Raw genomic sequence first — 23,595 nt, 5'->3', positions numbered from 1 at the left:
CAAGATGCTGACCCTAGCACAGGTGCTTTTGGCGTTGAACATGGAAGACTGGATGGTGTCTGTCGACTTGCAGGATGCTTACTTTCTTATCCCGATACTCAAGTCACACAGGAAGTATCTCCGGTTTGTGGTGGGATCGCAACACTACCAGTTTGCGGTCCTTCCGTTTGGTCTTACTTCAGCACCTCGAGTCTTCACGAAGGTGATGTCGGTGGTTGCGGCAGAGCTCAGAAGGAAGGGGATAGCAGTATTCCCTTACTTGGACGATTGGTTGATCAAAGCCAAGTCCCCGGAGCTTGTGTTGCGTCATCTGCAGTCAACAACCCAGTTGTTGTTCGACCTGGGCTTTTCGGTGAACGAGCCCAATTCTCACCTAGAGCCCTCTCAGCGCCTCCTGTTCATAGGGGCAGTACTGGATACAACATTGGGTCGGGCCTTTCCTCCGCCTCAGCGGATTCAAGATATTCAGGATTTGGTTCCAATGTTTCGAAATGGAGCGGTAGTTCCAGTCCTCAAGGTCCTTCGTCTGCTCGGTCTTTTTGCCTGCTGCATTCTGTTGGTCACGCATGCTCGCTGGCACATGAGGGCTCTTCAGTGGTGCCTCCGAAGGCAGTGGTCTCAACACAGAGGGGATCTAGAGGGTACTGTCAAGATCTCCAGAGATGCTGCTGTGGATTTGAAGTGGTGGATTGCAAGCAACAATCTTTCACAAGGAAAGCCGTTCCAGCAGTCGCCACCAGTGGCCACAGTCATAACGGATGCTTCCACTCTAGGGTGGGGAGCTCATCTGGGGGATCTGGAGATCAAAGGTCTTTGGTCTCCAGAGGAACAGATTTTTCACATCAATCTGTTAGAGTTACGGGCTGTACGTCTGGCTCTCAAGGCCTTCCTCCCTTCCCTTCGTGGTCAGTCGGTACAGGTCCTAACGGACAATACTACCACGATGTGGTACATAAACAAGCAGGGAGGAGTGGGGTCGTACCTTCTCTGCAGAGAAGCTCTTCGACTATGGTCCTGGGCAAAGGACCATCGGATTTGCTTGATAGCAAACCATCTGGCCGGAGTTTTGAACGTGCGTGCGGACAGTCTCAGTCGCCACTTCTCGGCAGACCACGAGTGGCGTCTCCATCCAGATCAAGTCCGTTTAATCTTCCAGAAGTGGGGGTTTCCTCGGGTAGATCTGTTCGCCACTCGAGAGAACGCGCATTGTCCGTTGTTCTGCAGCCTTCAGTATCCGATGCAGGAAGCGTTGGGGGACGCGTTTCAAATGACCTGGTGCGGCCAGTTGCTTTACGCGTTTCCTCCCATACCCTTGATTCCTCGAGTATTGAGGAAGATTCGCCAAGACCGGGCTCTAGTAATCTTAATAGCTCCGGATTGGCCAAGGAGGGTGTGGTACTCCGACCTTCTCCAACTCTCAACGTGCCCGCCGCTCCGTCTCCCTTTCAGGGCAGACCTCCTCTCACAGTCGCAGGGGCAGGTTCTACACCCCAACCTCCAGAGTCTGCACCTACATGCCTGGAGATTGAACGGGGCAACCTGAGTTCCTTCTCTCTCCCGCCTGAGGTAGTGGATGTTATATTAGCGGCCAGGCGACACTCCACTAAATCTATCTACGCTAATAGGTGGTCTAAATTTGTTGCGTGGTGTGGAGAGAGGCAGATTGATCCTTTACATGCTCATCTATCGGACGTTTTGTCTTTTGCTCTATCTCTGGCGCAGAAAGGTTGTGCAGTGGCTACCATTAAAGGTTATTTATCGGCCTTGTCAGCCTTCATATGTCTTCCAGACCAACCATCTTTATTTAAATCCCCTATTGTTATCAGATTCTTGAAAGGTCTTCTAAATCAATATCCTCCAAAGCCATTCGTTATGCCGCAATGGGATTTGTCCTTAGTCCTGACTTTCCTTATGGGGTCCCCTTTTGAACCTATGCATTCTTGCCCCTTGAGGTATTTGGTTTTAAAAACAGTCTTCCTGATAGCTATAACATCAGCAAGGAGAGTGAGTGAGTTGCAGGCCTTATCAGTAAAACCCCCTTATACAACTTTTTATGGGGATAAGGTGGTGTTGAGGACCAAGGCTGCTTTCCTCCCGAAGGTTGTTTCACCCTTCCATTTGGCTCAGGCAATTACTTTGTCCACGTTCTATCCTCCGCCTCATCCTTCCAAAGAGGAAGAAAGACTGCACCGTCTGGACCCAAAGAGAGCGTTGAGCTTCTTTATCGATAGAACAAGGGATTTCAGGCTGGAGGATCAGCTGTTTATTGGATACGTGGGCAAGAGGAGAGGAAAGGCAGTCCACAAGAGAACACTATCCAGGTGGGTTGTTCTTTGCATTAAAATATGTTACTCTTTGGCAAAGAAGGATCCTCCTGAGGGCATTAGAGCTCATTCCACCAGAGCTAAGTCGGCCACTTCGGCCTTAGCCAGAGGTGTTCCTGTGGTCGACATCTGCAAGGCCGCAACTTGGTCGTCCCTTCACACTTTTGCAAAACATTACTGTTTAGATTCTGAGGTTAGAAGGGACGGCCATTTTGCACGGTCAGTGCTGCAGGATTTCTTGGTCTGACCATTTAGGCACCCACCGCCGGGCGTGGTACTGCTTTGGGACTCTATTCATTAGGTGAGGAATCCACAGGTAGTTGTATCCATCAGAAGAATGAGTTACTTACCTTCGGTAACGACTTTTCTGGTGGATACATTAGCTACCTGTGGATTCCTCACGGTCCCACCCGCCTCCCCGTTGCCTTTATGGTCTTGCCAAGTAATCCTTGAGTGCGCTCCTCTTGGTCTTTGAGGGTGCAATAGATGTATATATAATATATTTATATATGTATATATGTATATATGTATATATGTATATATCTTTATGTATATACTTGGTGTGTGTATATATTTTAAAAGAGAGAGTTTTATATATATATATATATATATATATGTACATAAAAAGATTTACAGTTATTCATACAATGTGGTGTATTTTTACAATATAATGGATGTTGCCTTGCTCTTTCATTGCATTGCCTGGTTGTTCTCATGCACGTAAAAAATGATTGGTACTGACGTCTGCACGTCGTCGAGGACCTCTTATTGCCTGTATGACGTCAGACGGCGTCGCGTGGGCGACAGTGACGTCCTCGTCGACGTGCAGAGACTAGTAAGAAGATTTCCGTCGAATGCTGGCGCCATGGGAGTATTCATTAGGTGAGAAATCCACAGGTAGCTAATGTATCCACCAGAAAAGTCGTTACCGAAGGTAAGTAACTCGTTCTTCTCTCTAATTGAATCCAGTATGGTCTCATGCGGTATGCTGGCTACACCTGTCTATCATGGTGCAGAATGCTTTTGATAAGACATACAATTATTGTACACTGTAACCCCTGTGATTGTGCTTGAAATTTTTTTAATGCAATAAACAAATTTAAACAAAAAAAAGACAAGGCTGCAGAATTATTCATTTCAATTAAGGAGTAGATTGTTATGTGCCTATCTACTTTAAAGTATGCCCCCTTGTAAAGGGGAATGTCTTTTGTGTTACACTCTGTAACACTCAACTCTCTCAGTCCACTTTACACCACTCTAATCTACTCTGCACCACTGCACTCTATGCCGCTGCACTTCTACTCCACTTTACTCTATGCCATTACACTATGCCACGCTACGCAACTTCGCTCTACCCTGCATCACTCCACTCTACATTGCTTCACTCTACATTGCTTCACTCTACTCTGAAATGATTTACTATAAGCAACTACACTCTACAACATTCTACGCCACTCCCCTCTGTGCCACTCCCCTCTGTGCCACTCCCCTCTGTGCCACTCCCCTCTGTGCCACTCCCCTCTGTGCCACTCCCCTCTGTGCCACTCCCCTCTGTGCCACTCCCCTCTGTGCCACTCCCCTCTGTGCCACTCCCCTCTGTGCCACTGCACTCTTTACCACTGCACTCTTTACCACTGCACTCTACACAGCTGCACTCTACACAGCTGCACTCTATGCCACTACACTCTACTCTGCATCACTGTACTCTATGCCACTGCTCTCTGTGCCACTCTAAATAAATGCACTCTGAAACTCTATTCGGCAACACTGCACTCTGCCACTGAACCCTTACACTACTCTACTCTGCACCACTCTCGACTACTGCACACCACTGCACTATACTGTATTCTGCACCACTGTGTGCTACTCTACTCTGCAACACTGCACTCTATGCCACTCAACTCTGCTCTGTGCCACTCTGTTCAATGCCACTCTGCACCACTCTGCACTGTGCCACTGCACTCTACTATGCACCACTCTAATCAATGCCATTGCATTCTACGATGCTGCATTGTACAATGCTGACTTCAATGCCACTGCACTCTGTGAGGTTATACTCTGCAACACTCTATGCCAATGCACTCTACACTAGTCAAGTCTACTAAATGCCACTGCATGCAACTCCACACTATGCCACTCCAATACACAACACTCTTTGCCACTCCACTCCACTCTACAGTACTCTACTCCACTATTCCCCATTCCACTCTGACACTCCATGCCATTCTCCTCTCCACCACTAACTTTTAGCCATGCTGAACAACAGCCAGGCTGGTTTACAACGTGGATAAAATACATTGGCAAAGCCAAATAGATCTTGCATAGGAGAGACCTATTGGCTTTGCCAATGCTTGTCCTAATTACTCCCACTCTACATTCTCTGGATGACTACGTAAGTACTCCTGGGGTGGGTAGGCTGATGCCTGGCTAACATTACAGAGCGAAAGAGGGAAGGAGAATAAGTAAATCTTCAGTGGATGTTTCCATCACTTACTTTGCTTTATAGTCTTTAGAAAGATACAGTGTTAATTTATGTAAATGTTCAACTGGTTTGCCATTACATTTGTTTCATAGGCATGCTATTTCTGCACCGTCTGTCAAGTCCTGCATCAATGTGTCCCTTACAAAAGTTGACCTTCAGCGCTTGTTTAGCATTTGTTACCTGCCCCATCCTGTGCTGCTTATTCATGTCGTAAATATGATGCCATTGTATTCATGAACACTGTACCATTCACCTACCTCATGCAAATTCAGTACAGGCGATGTATATGGGGAGTAGCAGTTAAAGATCGACGTACCTGAAGCACGTACGATAAAGGCCCTAGCAGCATTTGACATCTCGTTTAATTGTTCTGAATTTCGACTGGTCTGTTCCGTAGTTTAAATGTAAAAATGTGGTGTCATGTTGGGTTATAAATGTATGTGTTTTTTCGTTTTCATGTTAAATAAAGAACGCATTGTTCTCCCTCCTTTCCCTTTTGCTTGGCCACAGGCCAGGCTTCAAAACATGGTTTAACAACACGGTTGTAGAAAGGGTTAAACAGAACACTTTCATTATGTAATGGCAACAATTGGATGCACCATTATAAGTTGCAGTTTTAAAAGTGGTTTGTCCTGCATTTTAGTGCTTTCATTAATAGCCCTAACCTTAAAATATTTCCCTGCTGTATTTGGGAACCCAAGAACTCTTTGTTTTCCTCAAAGTATCCCCAAAATAGGTGGGCAAGTGAAAACGAGCATTGGCAAAGTCAATAGGTCTCTCCTATGCAAGAGCTATTGGCTTTGGCAATGTGTTTTAGCTATTTTCTACACATTATGGCTGCTATTCAACATGGCTGAATGTTTGTTGAGTAGAAGAGAGTGGCATGTCAGGGTGCCGTAGAGTTCAGTGGTGTAGAGCACAGGAGAGTGCAGTAACACAGCATAAACTGTAGTGACAGTGCAGTGGTGTTGCATGGTTCAAAGTAGAGTGAAGTGGAATTGAACGAAGTGGTACAGGGTAGAGCGCAGTGACATAGAGCGCAGTGACATAGAGCGCAGTGACATAGAGCGCAGTGACATAGAGCGCAGTGACTTAGAGTGCAGTGGCATAGAGTGGAGTGGAGAAGAGAGCATTGGTATAGAGTGGAGTGGTACAGAGTAGAGTGCATCACCACAGAGTGTATTGGCATAACATGCAGTGGCGTAGGGTCCAGTGGCATAGGGGTGCAGTGGTGTATAGTGATTTGGCGTGGAGTGCAGAGGCAAAGGCTGGAGGGGGCACAGAAGATAGTCGTGTCAAAGAGTGCAGTGGTGTAGAATAGAATGGCGTAGAGAGCTTTGTCATGGAATACTGTGACATAGAGTAATGTAGAGACAAGTAGAGTGGTGTAACCTTTTGTCCTGGACTTACCCTTACAGTGGTGCCAGTCAGACCTAAGATATTTGGGGATTACGATCTCTCACGAACTGGAGAAAGTAATATGCTCTAATTATGGCACTGCATTGTCTGCACTTAGTGAACCTATTACTTGCTGGATTTCGGTCCCTTTGTCGCTGGCAGGATGCATCACTTTAATGAAAATGGTGATACTGCCTAAACTTTTATATCTGTTCCTAAACTTACCCCTCCCATTAAGCCATTCCTGTTATTTGTTTTCAAGCGCTCAAAACTAAGAAGATAAGGTTAACATGGGCTGTCAGGCAGCCTCGGCTGCAATGAGACATTCCGACCTTGCAGGTTTCCAGAGGGGGATTTGAAGCCCCTGACATGGCCTTGCGCTATATATGTACTCAGGCTCACCATGCCATACACTGGTGCAAACCAACCCCATTCCGCCCTCATTTGGCGGTGGAACAGGGTTATATAGCCCCTATCCCTCTTCCTTGTTTTTGGGCTCTTTTTCTGGAGCGCCCGCTCTCTCTGATTCTACGGTAGCATGCACCTTGGCTCCCTGGCAGAGGCTGGGCAGAAAGATGGTTAAGCCACTCCTATATTCTCCCTTAATTGTGCTTCCCTATTACCCATTAATTCCAGTTACTCATGAGTCATCATGCAGCCTTCTGCTTCTGAGACTTGGATTCAAGCAATGGGGGAACCTTTATCGGGCGGATCCTTTCTGTCCCAGACTGAGCTCTCGGGTGATGAGGTGGCATCTCCCCAGGACATTTTCCTATATATTTGATTGTGTCACAATGTTAAAGTGGCCACCTCTGAGTTTGCGGCTGAGCTTCCCACCTTTGATACCCTTCATACCATATTTCAAGGATACTCCACACCATCTAGTCTCCCTCTTATATTGTACTGCGCGGGTTGAATTACCTTGTACTCAAGGGCAAATATGTACAAAGTGAGAAGCAGATCTGGGGGTTACTCTTACAGATGAACAGTGGAATTATTGCAGTGCATAGACTGGACGGATAGTTCCTAGTAGTCAACTCTTTATCATTCGTTATAAGTTCCTCCACAGGATATACTATACATCTGCCCGACTAAATCACTATTGACTGCCCTCAGATGATAAGTGTGACAGGTGTGGTTCGGCTAGGGCAGAATTCCTCATCTAGCATTGTCCTGTGGGCGATACAGGCTTAATGGGGCATGGTGACCAATGCACTTCCTGACATGATTGGGCAGGCCATAGCATTTACCCCACTCTTGGGACAGAAGGGGAGATCGAAGCTGGTTTCCAGAAATACGTGACCTAGGCACTTCTGTTGGCTAAGCGTAGAGTAGCTTGTAGATGGGGATGTGGGAGAGAACCAAAGTTCAAGGACTGACTTTACAACCTCACTTATTGTAATGAACAATTGTCCTTACATGCTGAACTGCTGCCTTCCACATCTAGACCTAGACACATTTAGTACCAACTGAGTAACTATTTGTTTCTGCATTGCTCATCAGCAGATGCGGGGGCTGAGTTAACGTATGTAGTGCAGAGTGCGACCCCTGAGAGCCTGAATACTTATATACCATGTGCCCTGTAATCGCTAAATGAATTTGCCTGTCTGTTGTGTGCACTCCCTCGGGTGTCTAGTTTTCAGAAATGTCTGGGTTTGATAGGTTTCCACAGATGGCTGCTGAGCCCAGGACCAAATACGCAGGTGGCCCCCATGCAAAAACAGGTAGTTTTGTAATAGATCATTTTGATGTGCCCATGTTGTGTTTTTGGACCTTTCCCTGTTGTGGGCACTAGCCCTATCCACACAAGTGAGGTACCATTTTTATTGAGAGATGTGGGGAGATGCTGGGTGGAAGAAAGTTTGTAGCTCCTCTCAGATTCCAAGACTTTGCAGCACCAAAATCTGAGAGGAAAAGTGTTTTTTTAGGTTTGCAAAGGATTCTGGGTGGCAGAACCTGGTGAGAGCCTCACAAGTCACTCCATTCTGAGTTCCCCTAGGTGTCTACTTTTAAAAGATTTATAGGTTTGCTATGTTTCCTTAGGAACCCGCTGAGTTAGAGGCCAAAATCCACAGCTAGGCATTTTGCAAAAAACAGGTCAGTTTTCATTAGAAAAATGTGATGTGTCCACGTTGTGTTTTAGGCCATTTCCTGCCGCAGGCACTAGCCCTTCCCACACAAGTGAGGTACCATTTTTATTGGTAGACTTGGGGGAACGCTGGGTGGAAGGAAGTTTGTGACTCCCCTCAGATTTCAGAACTTGCCGTCACCAAAATGTGAGGAAAAAGTGTTTTTTGTCAAATTGTGAGGTTTGCAAAGGATTCTGGGTAACAGAACCTGGTGAGAGTGCCACAAGTTACCCCGACCTGGGTTCCCCTAGATGTCTAGTTTTAAGAAATGAACAGGTTTGGTAGGTTTTCCTAGGTTCCGGATGAGCTTGAGGCCAAAATCGACAACTAGGCACTTTACAAAAAACACGGCAGTTTTCAATGTAAAAAATGTAATTCTCCATGTTGAGTTTGGGACGTCTCCTGCCGCGGGCACTAGGCTTACCTACACAAGTGTGGTACCATTTTTATTGGGAGACTTGGGAGAGTGCTGGGTGGAAGGAAAGTCTGTAACTCCCCTCATATTTCAGAACTTTCCGTCCCTTAAATGTAAGGAAAAAGTTAGTTTTTTTCCAAATTTTGAGGTTTGCAAAGGATTCTTGGTGCCAGAACCTGGTGAGAGCCCCACAAGACACCCCATCCTGGATTCCGCTAGTTGTGTTTTCAAGCATGCGCAGATTTGCTAGGTTTCCATAGGTGCCGACCGTCTTAATTCATAAATAAAAACGTGCAAGTGCCCAATGTCGTCCTCTTAAACACGCAGCTGCTGTAATTAAATGTGCGAACACCGAATACTGAGGCAGCATAATCCTGAAGCCATCTGGGATCTCTGTAATCCATTTACAGCCACTCCCTGCCCCTTCATCTCACTCTTAGTAGTAGTAGTTGTTTTTATTGCATAATTACTTAAAATCATTGCATAAAATACAATACAAATACTTCTAGACATATGCAATCTCCTCAGCCTCACTGCGTTCAGTTGCAAATGTCAGTGTGAAGAGTGGGAAGTCGGCTAGAATCAGAAGCCTGCCTTGTTATCCATTCTAATGACTTTAAGCGTATGAACATTCTACCTATGGTGCTGTCCGCATCTCTGTGTGGATGCTCAAGCAAAAGGCGGTTATAACATCTAATAAAATTAACAGTTGTAGAAGATCTAAAAACTTAAAACTAAAGTGCCAGTGATAGGAAGTGCATGATGTTGTTGCATAGTCTCATCCCTTAGTGTGCAGTCCACGGGCACAGCCATGGCGGAATGATTGCCTATACCAGACTTCCTTACAGTTTGAAGATTGAGATAGCCACGTGAAAGACCAAGTAAAGTAATGCACAATAATAAGAGCTAAAAGAAGAAACACATATTCCTTATCTGGCCTATTGCTCCAATGTCTAGCTAAGTCTCAAACTATCAAAGAACTTTCCATGGGTGAGGAAGGTGCGGGAAGCACAGTAGTAATACACAATAGTATACTCTGAAAGTTCGAACAGGAAGCCCAGTCTGTCCTATCAATCACATGTCTAGCTCGAAGCCTAATGCTATTGTGGGCCTTTCATGGGTGAGTAAGCCACTTCGTTAATGATGTTTCTTTAGTGGCTGCCTCTCCCCTTTTTGTTTCTGCACGTTTTAGGCTCTGGGCATTCTGTAGGGCCAGTCTCATATTAATAAAAAATTTCCCACAGCGGGCAGATTCCATTGGGATATCGGCCCTGAATATTAGCTTTCTGATGGATACAACTACCTGTGGATTCCTCACCTAATGAATTCTCCCAATTCGCCAGCATTCAACTGAAATTTTCTTTCCAGCTCTGCACGTCGATAAGGACGTCACTATTGCCCGACTCCCACGCAACTGTGTCTGACGTCATTGTGGCAATAAGAGGGCCTCGCCAGCGTGCTGACGTCAGTTCCCTTTTTTCCGTGCCTTCGAAGCATAACGGTTTTTCTCCTGGCTCTTGGGGAGCTACTGTTTCTTGAAGGTGTTACTTTCTTAAAATGTCTCCACCTCGTAAATCCGGATTCAAGCCTTGTAGGGAGTACAGGGTCGCATGTCGGTGACGGACCCGCATAATGACTGCCTGTGGTGTTTGAGTTCCGAGCATGACGTGGAGGAGTGTGGTTTGTGTCAAAAAATTTACCTGAAGGTGCTCAAGGAGCGAGAGGCCAAGCTGTTTTTGGCCAAGGCTAAAAAGAAAGAGAAGCATAGGCATCGGAGGTCATCTTCAGGGAAGTCCTCGAGGTCACATAAGAGACGTCGTCAGCATGATTCCCAGCGCTGTTCAGAGAGAGACCAATCCTGGTCGAGGTCACCATCTACTCGGCATCGTGCGACGTGGGGGGTCAGTCCGACGGTGACTCCTCAGCCTGAGAGCCCTCAAGCTTCTCTGGTGCCGTCGATTTTCGAGGTGGTCGAGCCTCACCAGAGTCCTTGCTTCTCGCCTGCAGCGCAGTCGGAGGTGCCTGATCCGACGCCGCAGGAGTATCCAGCATTCCCGGCTCCAGGACCGGATCCGGCAGCATTCTTGAATGCTGTGTTTAAAATCTTTAGCTCCGTGGCCCTTGGCGGTGCACTAGCTGGTTCCTCAGGTCCCTTGGCTTTTGGATTGGACGTTCCGTTTCCATACAAGCTGACGCCGTTCATGCCCTTCTGTCCAGCAGAGGGTGCTGGTCCAGCGCCGATGCCGTCGCTGAGGAGACCTTCGACGCCGGTGGCTTCTGTTGATCGGGTGGCGCCGATGACTTTGCCACAAATCCAGTCGACGCCGGTGAAGAGAGCCTGTTTATCCATGACGCCGATGGATCTGTCATCGGACGAATCCCAAGACCGGGGTGTGTCTTCTGGGCCGCGTCAGCCTAGGTCCACATCGGCCAATTCTGTGTCGACGCCGAGGATAGAGGACAGGCTGCGCTCAAGAAGAAAGGCTCAGAGTCTTTTGGAGGAGCAAGAGTGTTGAAGGCAGCTCCTGGAGGAAGGAGAGATCGCTGAGCCCCTGGGGGACTTTCAGGTTTTGGACTCCACGAGTGGTCTCGATACTTCCCCTGAGTGGGATTTAGCCTCTCCTGGGGAATTTACTGAGGAGGCTGCCTCGTTCCATACGGTGGTAAGGAAGGCAGCAGACTTTCTGGACCTTCCACTACCGGCAGCTGAGGTAAAGACTAACATTCTGACGGAAGTCTTGCATCCTGCTTTGGCTGCTGCGGAGCCACTGCTTCCGTTCAACAAGGCTCTCACAGAACCAATCCTGGAAGTCTGGAGGAAACCTGTATCTTCGACTGCTGCAAGCAGATCAGTGGCAAGAGGATATAGAGTGGCTTTTGGGGACCAAGGATTCCTCTCTCGGCATCCGACTCCCGAGAGTCTGGTGGTTCAGGCCTCGTGCTTCTCGCGTTCGGCTCCTGGTTCATCCCTGGGGCTCCATCAGACAGGGAGTCGAAAAGAATGGAGCAGTCTGCCAAGAAGACTTTTTCTCCGTGCAGTATGGCCCTTAAGTCTGCAAATGCCACTTGTGTTTTGGGCAGGTATATTCATGCACTGATGGACGCGGCCAAGGCTGTGCTACCTGATTTGCTTCAGGATATGTGGTGTCTCCTGTCTGATGCACAAGCGGCAGCAACTCAAGTTATTCAGTCGGGGCTGGATACGTCGGACTCGGTAGCCAGGGCAATGGGCACATCCATTTTCACCAGGAGACATGCATGGTTGAGGTCTTCTAGCTTTTCAACAGATGTACAGATGACCCTGTTGGACTTGCCATTTGATAGGCACAAGTTGTTTGGTTCCAAAGCTGACTCTGCCTTAGAGTGCTTTAAGGAGAGCAAGGCTACCACCAAGTCCCTGGGCCTGCAGGCTTCTATGACTACCCCATTCAGATCTTTTAGAAGATTCAGGGGGTTTGGACAAGGAACTTCCTTTCGGGGAGACCCCAACCGGCAGGCCAACAATCTTCTATTCTTCCCTATAGGTCCTATAGAGGGCGGGGTAGGGTTAGAACGAGAGGGGCCACCCAGCAGCACCCTGCCTCTTCCTCCGGGGCGGTGCAACAGGGAAAGCATCCCTAGTCCTCCATCCTTTGCATCCCATGCTTCTCCTGTAGGGGGAAGGTTGTTTCATTTTCTCCGCATGTGGGAGTTGATCACATCGGACTCCTGGGTCCTCAATATTGTTGGGAAAGGTTATGCCATTCCTTTTCGGGAGTTTCCCCCTCCCGCCCCTTCACGTACATCCTTTTGCACAGAAGACCATCTCCTGTTGTTGCAACAGGAAGTTCTAGTCCTTTTATCAAAAGGTGCAGTGGAGATGGTTCCAGAGCAGGAAAGGGGTCAGGATTGTTATTCAAGATATTTCCTGATCCCCAAGAAGGATGGTCAGTTGAGACCTATCCTAGACCTGAAGGTTTTGAATTGGTTCCTCAAACGGGAAAAATTAAAACTGCTGACTCTAGCACAGGTGCTTTTGGAGTTGAGCAAAGAGGATTGGATGGTGTCTGTCGACTTACAGGATGCTTACTTTCATATCCCTATTCTGAAGTCGCACAGGAAGTATCTCCGGTTTGTGGTGGGGTCGCAACACTACCAGTTTGCGGTCCTTCCTTTTGGACTTACTTCCGCACCTCGAGTCTTCACGAAGGTGATGGGCAAATCTCAGGAGGAAGAGAATATTGGTATTCCCTTACCTGGACGATTGGTTGATCAAAGCCAAGTCTCCGGAACTCGTGCTGCATCACCTGCAGATGACAGCCCAGTTGTTCGATCTGGGGTTTTCAGTAAATGTGTCAAAATCTCACCTGGAGCCCTCTCAACGCCCCCTGTTCATAGGGGCAGTACTGGACACAACATTGAATCGGGCCTATCCCCCGTCACAGCGGATCCAGGACATTCAGGCGTTGATTCCAATGTTTCAAAGTGGAGCGGTTGTTCCAGTCCTCAAGGTCCTTCGTCTGCTCGGTCCTTTTGCTTCATGCATTCTGTTGGTCATTCATGCACGCTGGCACATTAGGGCTCTTCAGTGGTGCCTTCGCAGGCAGTGGTTTCAGCACAGAGGGGATCTCGAGGAGTCAATAAAGATCTCCAGAGACACTGCAGCGGATCTACGATGGTGGGCTGCGGACAGCAACCTTTCCCAAGGAAGGCCGTTTTCGCTACCACCACCAGTGGCCACGGTTATAACTGATGCCTCCACTCTAGGGTGGGTAGCTCATCTGGGCGACCTGGAGGTTCACAGGTAGCTAGTGTATCCAGCAGAAAAGGCGTTACCGAAGGTAAGTAACTTGTTGTTCTGGCATCAGTGCATGATCTCATTCCATATTTCAGGAAAAGCGGTTTTAGTAGAAGGCATCTCTCCAAGGCCAAATGCGGGCAGCAAAATACTAGGGACCAGATGTACCAAAGGGTTTTTCCCATTCTGCGTCAATGGGGAAATGTGTTCGTACATATGGCCCTTGGTGTCTTGTAGATTCAGTATGCACAGTGCACAATCTTGAGAATCACCCCATTTAGACTTCCAGTTGCGTCTAAAATCCCTGACTTGGAGTATTAGGAGACGCATTAACAAAATATTCTGAAACGCACGTGCTCCCAGAGCTGTTTTCATGTATGGTTGAACATTGTGGGTCAGGTAAGTCTTAGCCAAGCCCTCTGCTCCGGTGATATCCTGATTATGGCTATATATCATTTTCTCTAGACATTTATATGCCCTGGTCTTTCACAGTCTTTTTGAGTGCCTTCGATATGAGAGGGTCCAGCGCATAGGTGGGAACTAAGTTGAAATATTCCTTAGCTTGCCTGAGATAGATGGCCCAACTACTTGCCTTATCCTTAAAGATTACAATCAGGGAACCCCTCCGGCTGTCCTCATTGGCCCCACAGACACCATGAAAGAGCTTGATTATATCCATTTTACACAGGTTGTCCATTTTTATTATATTAAACTCTAAACGTAGCCCTGCGTGTCTGGTTCAGATAGGGATCTGAAATATCCTTTTGTAGGCTCTCATCTGGCACTAAGATGCAGTTGTCCTGCCAGGGAATGCCAAATGTCCGTAGGTGATAGCCGGGAGTAGTTTTGCTTTAATGACCCTCTCGATTGCCTGAGGTGTTGGTGTCCATAGCCGAAGGTGAAGTTATGTTAAGGTGTAGGAAGCTCTTTCCTCTTTAGTTCTTATTGCGGCTACCTGGTATGATGTTTTCCCTGTATTCGATAAACAAATCTCCGAGGTAGTGATATTTATCTTCTGTATCTATTGTTAGTGGAACAACCTTCCACTCTCTTTGATGTTTTTTGGCCTGATGACCAAAGACCAACACCTTGGTCTTTGCCGCATTCGCCCTTAAATCATTCTTTTCACTGTACTTGTGTAGTAGATCCAAACCCCTTTTCCAACCTATTCTGGTCTGTGCAAGAAGCAGCAGGTCGTCCGCATATTGTGTTATGGGGAGCGCTGTATTCCCCAATTTCGGGGGGGGGGGAGTGTGTTTCCTCTCAACAATTCCGCTCCCAAGTCTGCCGTGTACAGGTTGTAAAGGGTGGGCGCAATGACACAACCCTGTTTTAAACCTTTATTGGTATACATTTTCCTGGTCACATACGAGTTTGTGATCTTGATTCTCACCCAGGTGTTGGAGTATAATGTGATTATGGAAGCAAAGAGTTTCCCTGGTATCCCCCATGCCGCTAGCTTCTTCCAGAGGATATGGCGCACCATTCCATCAAAGGCCGCACTATAGTCTATAAAGCAAACATACAGCAGCTGGGCCGATGGTTTCAGTGCTTTCTGACCAAGGTAAGAGCTAGGTCTGAAGCCGGTTTGGTATATTCGTAAAATCTTGTTCTCTACGATCCATTTTCCAGCTCTTGTAACAACACCCTTGCGTAGGCTTTGCCGTCCACATCCAGAAGGGTTATTAGCCTATAGCTTTCCGGAAGATTGAAGTCTCTTTTTTTTTTCTTCTTTTTTTTTAGATTGGGTGCAATATTGAGCCTTTCCATGCATCCGGAACCACAGAATGATATAAACAGTAGTTGAAGAGGGTTCTCAAAGGTTTGGTCCAAAAGTCTTGGTCATCTCTGAATATGCACCCTGGGAGGCCATTTGGTCCCGAAGCTCCATCCCCCCTGATGTTGCTAATCACTGTTTTCACTGATTTAATTGTGGTCTCTAGTGCCTTATCTACCGGGCCATCCAGATTCTGTGGCCACCCTGTGGTGCTCAGGGCTGTAGTGTGTTCTGGGTCCGCGTAGAGATTGCCTACGTGGGATTTCCACAAGCTGGCTGTTATTGCATTAGCCTTACTTATAGTTCCATTGAGTAGAGAGTTGACATAGTCCCAATATTCTTTACTTTTGCTTGGTGGTGATAATGCATGTAGGTGGATCCAGCATTCTTCAAATCTCCTTTTGTTTCAACTCCCATATTGCTTTTTTATAGTGTTTCCTCACCAACCTCCTAAGATCTTCCGCTTTGGAGGAATTATTCCTTCTGCAATATGCTTCCGCCCGCCTACATTTCCACTTACACTGTCTGTATTCCCTAGCTGTTGTGAACCTGGCTATTTTTTGTCTTTTGCTTACTGCAGTCCCTTGGTGCGTAGAGCTGCATAGCAGCTCATGTAAATTCCTAATCATATTTGCCCACTGGTCGCTAATCCTGCCTGTCCCACTTCCCAGGTTTAATGGGCAGTTGACCTGCTTCCATCATATTTCCTCTTGCAGGGCAAGCTCCATTTGATCCTTTTTGTCAGGGGGCATAGCTTGGTTGATAGTTGCAGCCTGCTGGTTTTGTAGGGCAGGAGTCTAGGTGCTTGGAGGTCAATCTCTATGGGATTGTGATCACTCTGATCCACCTATCACCTTATGGTATACACATCTGTGTAGTAAAGCTGGGCTTAAGAAGATGTAATCCAATGTGGATATATTTCTGAACGTAGGGATCTGTGAGCCTGCTACTGTATTGCTGCAGTTGCAAGTTCTCAGGTCATATTTCTTGAAAAAGGTTTCTAGGGTTGACCTTGTATCCTCTCCAGGGGGCTGTGCCTCCTGACCAAGGTGCAGAGTGTTAAAGTCTCCTGCTATTAGATGTTCGTGGTCCGGGTATTCACTTACGAACTCCTTTAGAAGTTCCATGATAGATTTGACCCTTGCCTTCTTGTTTACCCGCTTAGGATTTATGTACAAATTTATGATGAATATTGGTGTAATTTTTTGGGGAGAGAGCTAGACTGTGTATGGGTATCACATGCACGTCATAGGTCGATTTCTCCCAAGGCACCAACTTAACCGCTAGGTCTAGCTTGACATATGTTGCAAGACCACCCATGTAACTTCCAAACAGATTTTCTTTTGTGCAGGGGATTGTGTTGTTAAAGAGCCCGATATGGGCTAGGGCTCCGGCGTCCAAGTTTCCTGTAAGAAGTATTCATGAGGTGAGGAATCCACAGGTAGCTAATGTATCCACCAGAAAAGTCGTTACCGAAGGTAAGTAACTCGTTCATCTGCAGTACTTAAAATGTCTTCAGTATTGGGGCTAGCAATGAGGGTGGCCAAGCAAGCCACATTCCAGCTGAGTATTCTAATCACCTTGTTGGCTTAATTTGGATTGGGTCCTCTATTTCTAAACCTGCATTTCCCCTTTGGTGGCCAAAGCTTCAGGGAGCCAATCACAGTCGGAACAGGGGACGGAGTGGATGCAGTAAGGTGAGGCGCCACAGTGCTGGAGGAGGTGGGCGTGCGGATTGGCCACAGCCGGGCGCAGACCTCCCGACAGGATGATGATGGGAGCAGGGGCTGTTGAGTGCTGGCACCCCTGACTCCTGTGCCTGCCTGATGACGCCTGACTGGGCCCTCCCCTGCTGATCGTGGGCAGGAGCGAGCAGACACCCTGATCTCCGAACGCAGGGGAGCCCCCCGCCCTCTCTGAGTTGTAGGAGCTACGGCTCCCTCGATGGACATTAGCTCCTTACCAACTCGGTCTCAATCGCCATAAACAGTGCCCCCCCCCCCCCCCCCCCCCCCCCAAGGAAGTGACTGGAACTGAAATACAGGGCTGCGCAGTGACTGGGTGGCACTCCTTTGGGAGCGGAACAGTGGGGTGTGTCCCTCGGAGGCTGAGGGATCAGGGGATCCCCCCTTTAATCACTTTCCGACCTGAGAGGACTGACCGATACCCGCAGTTACACACTGGCCGACCAGGGGACAGCTTTTCTGCTTGCTAAGAATTTGATCTCAACTAGATGACCACGCTCGCCACCCGGGGGGGTCGAGGGGGGCGCTGCTTGGTTCACTGTGCTGTCATGATGGGGAAACCAAGGGGCAGTAAAACCCCCATGCAGGGTCCTGAAACAATGAGCCCCAAGAATCTACAATTGCAGCCTTCACACAACTGGAAACTACTCTAAAGATGCACTCTGCTCAATTTGATAAAGTACTCCAAGCTATCCTGGATACAAAGACCACCCTGGAGTCCAGGATTGATGCAATCTCCATGGATGTGAATCTGCTAAGGGTGGATCATCGCAACCTGGCAGAGAGGGTTGCGGAGACAGAGTCCACGCTTACATCTCTGTGGCCTACAGTCACAGAACTTCAAACCCAAATGATACAGCTTCAGGCAGGGGCCGTCGCTCTACATAAGCGAGCAGAGGACGCTGAGGGGAGGTCTCAGCGCAACAATATCAGACTGCTGGGCTTTCCTGAATGAACTGAGGGCCGCACCGTGGAGTTGTTTTGGAACAATGGGTGATTGACAATGTGCTAGGAGGTACTCCCTCCCGGTTCTTCTCAGTGGAGAGGGTTCACAGGATACCTGTGAGGCCTCCCAAGCCTGGATCCCCACCATGGCCCATCATAGCTCGCCTCCTTAATTTCAGAGACCGTGACTTGATTCTCCAGCTGTCTTGAACAAACTGTCCATGGCGACATGAGAACGCAGAGATAACGGCTTAGCCTGACTTCACGCGGAGGTACAGAGATAATGTAGCTCATATGGCAAGGTGAAGCAGCTGAACCTCAAATATGCGCTCTTATTCCCAGCCAAAATGAGGGTAGTAGATGACGAGGCTACTCAGATGTTCTCCGCCCCTGAGGATGTATGGACATAGTTACACGTCAAGGGTTTGGTACGCATTCCAGAGGATGAAAAGGATGAGACAACCTGGCTGACTCCCCAGGTTAAATGGCGACCTCGCAGCCCTCCTGGAATCAAACCAACTCGAGCACAGTCAGCTCAAGAGAGAGCAGAGACAGTACTAGAGGCCTCACAACTGTCACTTAACCCTTTCTATGTCCTTGATGACCGACCAGCAGAAGACCTGAGCTTCGAGATAGATACCCCAGCTTCCTCACAGGCCTTCGAGGGAGCTGGGCCGGTGCTTACTCCCTGTACAGCTGATGACGTATAGAGACAGGAACAATGATCCATGTTGCGCCCCATGGACTCCATACCAGAAAGGTGCCTATGTTATGGCAGGCACGCCTGCTGGCTGCCTATATTCCCCCATGTGGGCACCGGCTGCCTCAGTGCTCTTCTTATGGGGGCCCGTCCCTGCGAATCTTCCTTGATAGTACGTCCTTTGTCGCACCATGAAGGTGTGGAATAGTGTGTGGTCTGCTGCCCTCCGCATGGACTAGCAGTGTTTGATGATCACCGTTTTGCATTGGATGCACAATTTGGGAAGTTTTGGCATGCTGCTTGTTGTTGTTCAAAAAGTTTTTATAGTTCAGATGTGTCTGGTTGACAGGGGAAGTCTTCGACACTTGTGGAGAATGATGGGGGGGAGGGGATTAGGGATTGTGTTGGACATTATATACCGCTATTATGGGTTCTGATTACGCTGCATTAACATGGAATGTTCGGGGGATGGGAAGTCCGGCTAAGAGACACAGGGTCTACGCCTATCTCAGGCGCAGGCAGGTACGTTTTGCATGCCTACCAGAGACACATCTGACATATGGCGAACTGCTTAAACTTAGTCGAAGGTGGAGAGGGCAGATATATGATACAGGATACTCTGCCTATGCTAGAGAAGCTCTTATTTGGATAGCCCCAGAGGTGCCCTTCGTTTATCAGACGATTCATGTAGATACGGAAGGCCGTTATATCCTCTCTAAAGGGCACATTAGATGGGCGTTCTATTATGCTTGCGTCAGTCTATGCCCCCAACACAGCACAAGGCGCCTCCTTAAATATGCTCTCTCCAGCTCTCCTGCAGAACCCTGGAGCACCAGGGCTGTGGGGAGGGGACTTCAATTGCACACATGATACAGAATTAGATTGGTCAGTACCTCCCCTCCCGATTACCCCAGGTATACAGATCACCAGACACTTCTGGCAGTGGTCTTCCACTCTAAATTTACACGATGTCTGGCGCCTTCATCACCCCAGCGACAGGGAATACTCCTAATACGCACTGGGACACCAGATTCATACCTGACTAGACTTTTTTTTCTGTAACTCTGAGGGTTGGCCTATGATTCAAGACTCTGAGTATTTGGGCAGGAAGTTATCAGATCACGACCCCCTTAAACTCACATTTCAGTGGGGAAGAGTCAGGCCTCCCATCCCCACATAAAGAATGAGAGTGGAGGACCTGCATGATACTGCATACAGGAAAACTATAAGGAACTGCATCACAAATTAGTGGCAGACTTAGAAGATAGCATTCGTAAGTTTGGAAAGGAGGCGATCCACTATCTCCCTCAAACCCCCCCTCCCCCCACCCCACCCCTTGCGCGCCCTCTCCTGATAGCTAAACAAGGCTCATACTGTGAGAAGCTGCAGCACCTTTGCATCTAGATTATAAGTCATACTTAGTTCGACAGCACATGGAAGGCGATAAGCTTGGACACACATTGGCGTGGCTTTTGCGGTCTGAGACACCGTCCCACACTATTCTGGGAGCGATTCGCGACTCAAGAGGCCAGGTGGTACACACGCAAGAGGTGATCAATGAAACCTTTGCCTTTTATTATGAGCTCTACTCTTCACCAGCTTGCTCTGCCCCCTATCACACCCAATTGTTTTTGCAGGGTCTCACCTTACCTCATTTAACGCAGCCCCAGGTGAGTGAGTTGGAAATAGATGATATTAATTTAGCAATCCAACAAATGACTAGGAGGAAGACACCAGGTACACATGGGTTTCCAGTTGAATACTATGCCACCTTTAGGGGCATCCTTTCACCACGACTATTGGACATGTATGAAGTTGCCCACCAACAAGGGGAACTACCAGACTCACTTCATAAGGCACTTATAGTAGTGCTACCTAAACAGGGCAGGGATCCCCTTGACGTGAGCTCATACCGCCCATTGTAAATGTTAAACATCAACCTCAAAATTCTGAATAAAATCCTTGCAAATAGATTGATACTGTTAACTCACCACCTGATACACCCTGACCAATGTAGGTTTGTACCGTGCAGGGCCACGCATCATAACATTAGACGATTGTGCCATATTATGGATGTAGTGTCGAAGGAGACGGGCAACCCAGTGGCCGTCTCTCTAGACTTCAAATAGGCGTTTGATACCTTAGGTTGGCCATATTTAACGCAGATTCCCTGGCGCTTTGGGCTGGGTCCCAATTTTATGCGCTGGGCGACACTATTATACACCGCCCCACAAGCGCCGGTGCACACAGACACCCACAGCTCTGCTCATTTCCTATACAGAGGGGTACACGCCAGGGCTGTTCCCTCTCACCGGTGTTATTTGCACTAGACGATGGAAGGGGACATAGTACGGGCCACGCTAGGCGAGGGAGGGGTGCTTGAATGGCTGCTAGACGCTGGGTTGCGACACCCTAATCCCGTCCTGCTTATGCGAACAGCACGGTTAGTGTGGAAGCGATGTATCCCACCATCGAAGGCGGTGATGCCATACTCCCCGCAGCTTACGTTGTGGGAAATACCTCTATTGAGGTGCCTTCAGCGACTGTACATTTTGGCCCCCTGGAAAGTCGGTGAGGTACGATGTTTAGGGGATATGTACTGTGATGGTTTGCTGTTACCCTTCCGAGACCTTATGGAAACGGCCTGGGCCCAGGGCAATTCCTTGCCCACAATGCAGTGAGTACGGTGGTAGGGAAAATATGGCAGTTGTGACAAGCTGAACTACCAACCCATAGCGGACTACACCGTATGCTATCTCAGGGACACAACCGCAAAGCAATCTCAGCACTATATTTAGCACTGTGAGAACCTCAAACTGTCCGTCACCCGTGAAGTAAAACCAGATGGGGAGATTGCTTAGGCACGAACTTAACTAACGAGAAATGGGAAATGGCATTAGAACGGGTGAAGTATGTTTCATGTAAAAGCAGATTGAAGTATACACAATTCAACTATTTACACCAAACATACCTAACACCGCATTGCCTACATCAAATATTTCCAGGCACCTCATTCCACTGCCCAAGATGTGGGCATGATGATGCCACTTTTTTTTTACACATGACATGGGAGTGTCCTACATTACGCTCCGTGGGGTCCTGAGTCCTATTATATGTGACAGAGATCATAGATACTCCACTCACATGAGACCCACTCCTTTGTCTTCTAAGGCTCGCAGAAAAACTAAGACGACAAAATATTATTTAAAATTTGTAGACTTCACGTTAATACTGTTTAAGAGGCTTATTGCCATGTCATGGAAGGCAGCACAACCCCCCAATATTGATAATTGGCTACGTACAGCCTCAAGATGGGCCACAGCAGAAACCAATGCAATAGCGCACAATCACAGTCCCCGGAGCCGGAATGGAGTGGCCACACTATGGGACACTTACCTACTCAAATTAGCAGAAATACAAGCTTCACAATCTACTGCTGAGACCGGAACCTAGAACATATCCCCAGTAGCTGCAGCACCACCCTCGCCGTAAACACTAACACCACCCTGTTAAAGGCCTCAAAAAGACTCTTCCTTCTGAACCTCAATCCAAGACGTGATTCTCCCCATAACCCGAAATAATGATTCTGCAGGCCTGGCGAGTGGCAGGGGCCTTTGCTATCCTCCTGCCCCCATTGTGTTGCTCCCACGATGCAGAACCCCCTCATGAACAGCTGGTACTCCCACCATCTCCTACCCCGCCAGACCAGACACTAGTAAAGTTGTTATTACCCCCCACCCCTCCTGTCTCTCTCCCCCCCCCATGTTGATCACTCCTATCTCCCACCAAGATCGGTGGGAGCTATCAGCATGTATACATTTTAAAGATTCTATGATAGCACACATTATTGATGTAGAGTGATGATTATTGTTTACTGTTCAGAATTCCAAGTATGGCTGAGCATATATGGGGATTATGTATTTTATGTATATATGTTGACGTGTGATATATTATGTTCACCGCATAATGCATTGTTATAGCCATATGTTAACTAATTAACATCGCTGTCAACTCATGTTGATGATTGCTTCTACCCTTATATTGAAAATTCAATAAAAGATATTAAAAGAAAAAACTTAATTGCTTGCATCATTCACTTGAGTTCCTCCTAAGTGCCTTGTCAGGTGTATGATAATTATCTTGTCTGCTTTAAAAGGTTCAATCGTCGGGGTCCCTCTCAGGGTGCGGACAGATTTAGTTGGGCGTGTTGGTTTAAGTTCCCTGGCCAGAACTCGAGGGTAGCGTTGTGTCTCTGGCTTGCTAATTTTTATACCCAAGTTTTCCAATAAGCCCTCGTATTCGAGTATTCTTTCTACCGTGCCCTGGTCAGCTGTTGTCGTTAATATAGACTCTCTCTGAGTGATCCATGCATATCTGTTAAAATTTACTGTTGAAAGATCCTCCCAAGAGAGATACGCTAAAGCTGGTATATGATGCAACAGCCAAAGTATATTTGATCTATTAAGTGTATCCCAAGGTCCTTGAGTTGCATATTAGGGGGAAAAATAATTGACAATTGTTCCTTTGATAACTGTGGAATTCTAGCGTTTAATTTCAATGTACCACAGTGTTCCTGTACATTCTCATATATAGCAGAGGAATTCTCTCTGTTGACTACGGGGGTCGCTGTACAGTGATTTTGTTCATTGCTCCATGGATGCTCCTGTTCCTGCTCCGTTGCCTCTAGGAATGGTTTCCTTTCCTGTGTCAGTGTGGTGGCCTGATGGTCCCAGTTCCCATGTCTTGGTGCTGGAGGGCTTGCCTCCTGTCTTCCTTTAGGATATATTCTAATTGTTTGAGAATTCGTTCTTTGAGACGGTTCTTTCTGGTGTTGTTGCTAGGTTGCTGGGATTGCTTGTCTGGTTACCGGAGTGTGTGCCTCTCGCCCCCGCTTTGAGATCTT

The 23,595-nt window shown here is 47.7% G+C and overlaps 1 protein-coding gene across 3 annotated transcripts in view; it reads left to right on the top strand.

Moving 5' to 3' along the window:
• Positions 1 to 23,595, top strand: part of FAM13A (family with sequence similarity 13 member A) — an 848,928-nt gene that overhangs the window by 319,683 nt on the left and 505,650 nt on the right. The window lies entirely within an intron of this gene.

This window comes from Pleurodeles waltl, chromosome 1_1 (genome assembly GCF_031143425.1).
Source record: "Pleurodeles waltl isolate 20211129_DDA chromosome 1_1, aPleWal1.hap1.20221129, whole genome shotgun sequence".
Classification (NCBI taxonomy): domain Eukaryota; kingdom Metazoa; phylum Chordata; class Amphibia; order Caudata; family Salamandridae; genus Pleurodeles; species Pleurodeles waltl.
Note: the sequence above shows the minus strand (reverse complement) of the source record. Positions and strands in the feature narration are given on the sequence as shown.